The sequence below is a fragment of the Triticum urartu genome, chromosome 1A (assembly GCF_056163025.1).
Source record: "Triticum urartu cultivar PI428250 chromosome 1A, HENAU_Tu73, whole genome shotgun sequence".
In the NCBI taxonomy this organism is placed as follows: Eukaryota; Viridiplantae; Streptophyta; class Magnoliopsida; order Poales; family Poaceae; genus Triticum; species Triticum urartu.
In genome coordinates this window covers 269,836,963-269,843,737 of record NC_141873.1, presented here as the reverse complement: position 1 = coordinate 269,843,737, position 6,775 = coordinate 269,836,963, and positions in this window count along the sequence as shown.

Below are 6,775 nucleotides of genomic sequence, written 5' to 3'. Positions count from 1 at the left end.
AAAACAGCATACAACCCATCTGCCATTATTTCTAATAATTTACAACGCATTTGCTAATTCTTAAGGTTTTTTGAGCCCATATTCTTTTTGTTAGCATTACAGCCCATATTGTGGCCACGGTTAAAAAATTAACAAAATTTTGCATATTTCGGTGCGGTCCGAACTGTTTTTAATCCTGAAATTTCGACTCACATTCAAACTGATTTTAAAAATAAATGTATATCAATATAAAATCCAACAAATTCTCCATGCATAAAAATTAATGTAATTTAAAATCTCGAAATGAAAAAAAGATATTTTAAACTAATTGCCGGTTTGATGTGTTTTAAAAATGTACAACCCATTTCTCATTACTGATGGGCCATTTTCTCGGCCAGCCGAATGAAGCTCCCGTCGTCTTGAAAGATTTGCAGCCCAATAGGCCTGACAAAGCGACTAACTTGGCAAATCACAAAAAAACTGGGCTATGGCCGTGGACCCAGCTATCAGCCTCTCCACGTACAGTACTCTTCCGATGGAAGTCGGTCGTTGACCACATTGACCACGCCGCGCCGAGAGCACCAAGGCGGTGGACGACGGCGAGGCCTAGGAAGGGGATGACGCGGAGCCGGGGAAGACACGGCAGTGGATGCCCACGCGGAGAGGAGTACGAGGGTTCACTGGTTCAGCTGCGGCGTGAGGCTGCCGTCGCCGCAGAATAACAGGGGGTGTGGATGAGTAGAGGGATAGCATGGGCCAGCGGTGGGAGTAGTAGGGGGCGGTGATGCCTCCGCGGCATCACAGCTGGCCATGAGAGGCATGAGCACGTGACACGACTGGTGCAGCTTTGGGCGGCTGGAGCAAGAAGACCAGAGGTTGAAGAAGCACTACGGCCGTTGGATGGACATCGTACGGTCATTGGAGCTAGAATCGTTCATATTTACTAAGTTGACAAAACCCTCCATCCTCGTCAACTTAGTAGGCCCACAAGTTAGTCTCCCACCAGGTTGGGTCCCAGCTAGCAGGGGGAGTATTCATTTTTCTGTGCGTAATAAGGAGGCACTTCCGGTGGGTCCGAGCTGACAGCGGGGGGGTGCGTTTTTTTTTCACGAAATACGGTGGTCCGTCCGGTGGGTCCCAGCAGTCAGGGGCAAACATTTTTTTTGCGAAATACGGTGGCCCGTCCGGTGGGTCCCAGCAGTCAGGGGGGAAACATTTTTTCCACGAAATACTGGTGGCCCGTCCGGTGGGTCCCTGCTGTCAGGTGGAGGAATAATTATTTTGCGCGTAATAAGGAGGCACTTCCTTGCGGCTGCCGTGGACCCAGCTGTCAGCCTCTCCACGTACAGTACTCTTCCGATGGAAGTCGGTCGTTGACCATGCCGCGCCAAGAGCACCACGGCGGTGGACGACGGCGAGGCTTAGGAAGGGGACGACGCGGAGCCGGGGAAAACGTGGCAGTGGATGCCCACACGGAGAGGAGTACGAGGGTTCACTGGTTCGGCTGCGGTGTGAGGCTATCGTCGCCGTAGAATAACAGGGGGAGTGGGTGAGTGGAGGGATGGCCTGACCAGCGGTGGGAGTAGTATGGGGACGGTGAGGCCTCCACGACAGCACAGCCGGCCATGGGAGGCAGGAGAATGCGGCACGACCGGCGCTGCTTTGGGCGGCTGGGGCAAGAAGACCAGAGGTTGAAAAAGCACTATGGCCGTTGGATGGACATTGTTGACCACGCCGCGCCGAGAGCACCAGGGCGGTGGACGACGGCGAGGCCTACGAAGGGAACGACACGGAGCCGGTGAAGACACGGCAGTGGCTGCCCACGCGGTGGAGAGTACGAGGGTTGACTGGTTCGGCTGCCGTTGCCGGAAAATAACAGGAGGTGTGGGTGAGTAGAGGGATAGACAGGCCAGGGATGTGAGTATGATGGGGCCATGAGGCCTTCCCGGCAGCACTACCGGCCACGGGAAGCGGGAGCAGGCGGTTCTGACGGCGCTGGTTTGAGCGGCTTGGGCAGGAAGATCAGAGACTGAAGAAGCACGATTGCCATTAGATTGACATCTAACAGTCTGACGCTGGTAGAGTCGATTGTTGACTAAGTTTCTTTTTTGAGAAACCTTGTGTACGCATGAACTTAGTAGGCCCACAAGTCAGCCTCCAAATCTGTGGCAGACAACATAAAGCCCATTTGCTAATTCTTAAGTAATTTATTACAGCCCATTTTCTGCCCAGGACCACGGTCAAAAAGTTCAACCTTATTTTTCATATTTCGGTGGAGTCCGAACTGTTGTAATCCCGAAATTATAAACATTTTTAAAGAACTTATTGATTTGCCAAAAAAATCGTTTTATTTTTGTAAGCAAATAAGATGTGGGACAATTTAGTTGGTTTAAGGGAAAACCAGTGGTAAAAAAATCAGCGCTGGGTGGGACATGTATATGAACTAAAATTAGGATGTAAATATGAAAAGGGAATTTTATGTGTTTTCAATATAATAATACGTGTATATGAACTAGTAAAACTATAGGTAGAGATTAGAAAACGGATATAGGACATGCGTTTCAAGAGGAAAATAGAACTGGGCTGTGTGTTTGATTCAGTAAAAAAAACTGCCTACGGATGTTGTAAAACAAAATATAACTAACGCTGGCATGCCAGAGGCCAGTAGATACCTGCTGGATCTTTGTGCCCCGTTGTCGTCATGGGCTGGGCCTGTTAAAAACAAAACAACCCTGGGCAATCTACAGCCCAGTTGAAACTTGCTCGACCTGAAAAAACAATATACGTGCTCAATAAACGAGAGAATTCTGCAAGTACAGACTGATAACTAGGATGCAGCACAGATATTGTTTTTTTATTGTGATAATAAGTGCATGCACTTGTTTCAAAAAAATTGGAGAACTGGGAATTCAAACGGTGGGTGCTTATGCTACCCATCAAATAAAAATCACGTGCCTGAAAATTCGTTTCGAAACAAATGATTCAGCTTTATATCCATGTCGACCCTCGGCATGATGTTTGGAAGCAAACGAAAGTTCATACCAAAAGATCGTTAACAACAATACCAACTTGCGGACGACAAGGTAGTACAACTACCAATACCAAACTAACTTATAATCTTTTTACTCTTGGCCCTAGTGTTCGTCTGGTAGAAAATCTTGCAGAGGACTAGCTCCCGCTCCTTCTCTTGCTCCAGGTCCCCGAGGTGGTACTGGTGCATCACCCAGTTGGTCCTCTGCTGGTCGAAGTTCTTGTTGGTGTGCATCACCAGAACCTTTTTTGCTGCCCGTCTGCCGACCGTTGACCATCACCGGCAAGGTATTGCCGGTCTTGTGCCACATCGCGTGCATGCCGCACTCCGACTGTATCTTGCGACGCGTCCACGCACCCCTTTTGAACGCCCTAGAATTGCGCTGGAAGAAATGCTTCCTTAGGCCACTTAGTGTGATACATGTAGTATTGTGGAATACAGGTTTTAGTGTACCTAGTTGGGATTTTCATAACATCTTTGGCATGTTGCAGTCACTTGTTTCACTTTTTATTAACTGCCAAATTGTAATTGCTTCACCAGGTCTGCGTCTAAAAAGAAAAATAGAGCTATAAACAAAGGAATATGTTTGTGCAAGTAGACGGCCGATCGGTGTCTTACCTGGAAGTTTCTCAGGTTGGGTGTAACATATGCCGTGCTCGCTGTCGATGGTTGGCATGAACAAATCGATGAGAGACTGGAATCTCGCACTGTTAGCACTCACTTTGGCCTCAAGGTGCTCGATCAGCTCCTGATCCATGGGATCGAACTTGACGCCAGCCGGCAGCACGGGCCAATCCTTCTTCGACTTGCATCGGTAATTCCAGTTTTATGGTACTCAATGTATGATCAATCGACTGTTTTAAGTGAATGATGAAAGATTTCGACAGATAAGTGGTACTCCAAATCTGAAGTCTAGAATACCCGAACACGCTGACGGGATTCTTGTGTCACCTCACGCGCAGCGTGTTGTCACGTCAATTCAATGTGTGGACATGATGAATAATTTGACCGACGTATACTAGTACTGCTACTGTACTACTTACTAGTCATATTTAGTGTCACAATTTATACATAGGTTTAACTAACAAGTACGCACTTGAAGCCTAACTGATATATATATGTATATATATATATGGCTTCTGCACAACATCTCCATCATCATTATCAGTACATCCTACGCAGGTGAGTTAGGATGCACTTGATCCCAGGAAGGTATCTATCCTTCAAACTAGAGGAGTGCTTCAAACTAACAACAATACATAATATCCAACAAAAGAGGGTCGTGCTACAATAGCAGAATACATGGCTCAGTCTAGATATCATCACGAATCAAGTTGTGCATATTTGCTGTTGGCATGAACCACATCGCCGCATGTCGGGTTTGCAAAAGCCATCCATCGCATGGAAGCTTGATGCCTTTCACACACTGAAGATTATCTGGCAACAAGCTGTGTCAACGAATCTCTGGATATGGTGATTCATGAAACCCATGGTATGATGTGTAAACACAGCCCCCCCTCGCGAATGGAAGTTGCATAGCACAGTAATCATCGCCGGTTATATGATCGATGATTGGTTGGATGATCGGATAATTGAGCCCGAGGAACAAGGAGTGGTTGCTGAGGCTGTAAACCCGCCTCCAGTTGAATACGCCTGGCCCAACGGAGCTGGGATCTTTCTCAAACACGAAGCAGCCATAGCCATCAATGTCACGAACGCCCCACGCATTGTACTGCATGTGGTTTGATGTAATGGTTTGGTCAATTTGGTACGTGCGACTGAGCATCAAATGACCGCCGTTAGCTGAACGAGCGATAAACCACCACCCATCGGCTGGTATGATTCCAGGTCCTGGAATCATGAAGGCCAGCGCATTTGCGTCATCTGCAACAATTCAAATTGGAGACCAAAAGGACAAAAATAAACAATCATGTTTAGAGTATGTGTGGAATTAAGATTATTATAGAAGTGACACATATCATAGACAGAGAATTGCAATGCCATGGTCATAATCATACCCCAAGTTAAAAAAATAAGCCAATGGCTTTCATATTCTAGCAATATGTCACGGTTCAAACATCATGTAACAATGAGAGGAAAACAACTATGACAACGCCTACTCATATTCTACCATAGCGCTTACTACTACTGTTCTCATATCAACTCTAAGCAATAACATGCGTTGTTATAAAAATCTTGTAAACGAGAGTAACATATAGCAATCATGATGTTATGCTCATAATATGTATTCTAACAATCATTAGATGCCAATTGTTCTCATATCAACTCTAACAATAGCATGTGTGGTCATAAAAATCCAGGAAATGAGAGGAACATATAGCAATGATGTGGTTATAGACATGCTATGCATTCTAAATTGGTAACAAATGAACAGGCAGTCGTATTCATAAGGAAAACATGAGATGAGATAGAACAATTACACGACGATAGATTCCACCAATATAGGTAGCCAATCTGTGCGTCAACCGCGTAAACGATGCCATCGTGCACTATAGCATCAGACATAAATGTTTCCTTAACAGGATTGATGATGAGCCATAACCATGTATGGCGACCGGATTCCAGATAGGCTAATCCCTTGTTGAACAAGGCAATGAGCTTGTAATCCATGTAGTCTTCTGATGGTGTGGGCACTTCGCAGATTACAACTTTCTGCAAACAGAGGTCGAGCCAAAAGCTTGACGTGTCTCGTGCGTAGTAGGCAGGAGTGTCCGGCGGGCCGCGAGGCTCAATGGTGGCGGTATCCAACGATGGAAGGGTGATCTCTCGCTGGGTGTAGATATCCACGAAACGCCACAGACTACCGGCGTGGTGGATGAGGACGATCCAGTTGGCCTTCATGCCCGCCCAGTAGTGGCCGCGCATGAAGGACAGGTGGACGGGTAGTGGTAGCATGTCGAGGGGCACCACGTCAACCTCCGTAGGATTGTCCAATTGGTGTCTGGGCCACCTGCGAGGATCGGGCATCAGCAAGCAGGGTGTCTTGAAAAGAGCCAGCCGGTTGCAGACGAGTAGACGGTACAAAGACACCGAGCATGCGACCATATGGACGGTGCTGAGTAGGTCCATACGACTACAGATCTGCTCCAAGAGAACATCGGAGAGGGAATTCCAATCGTGGCTCTGCGTGTCAGTCGGTTCTGCCATTGGGGTTTTCGGTGCCTGCGAGCCAGCGGGGAAGTGGATTCGGGTGGGCGAGCGAAGAAGCTTCTCCTCGTGTGGCTGAGCAGTGAGTGGGGGGATATGGTACGCGCAAGCTACCAAGGAAGATGGCGCGGGCGGGTGAGCAGTGAGCGGGGGTAAATGGTGTGCGGCCGATGATGGGGAAGAGAGGAGGAAGAAGAAGAGAGGAGCAGGAAGAAGAGACTAGTTGAATAGTTCTCTCTGATCGAGATGGGGAATAAATGGATCGCGAGGACTTCCTTTCTACAGTATCCCTATGCCTCTACGCTCACTTCACTCATTTTGCTCCATACCTAGACACTTGTTGAAATCTGTAGAAAGACAAATACTCCATATTTGGGAACAAAGAGAGGCTTTTACTCTGTACTATTTGGGAACAGAGGGAGTATCTGTTGGGGAACATAGCAGAAATTCAAAATTTTCTACGCATCACCAAGATCAATCTATGGAGTCATCTAGCAATGAGGGAGGAGTGGATCTACATACCCTTGTATATCGCGCGCGGAAGCGTTCAAGAGAACGGGGTTGATGGAGTCGTACTCGTCGTGATCCAAATCACCG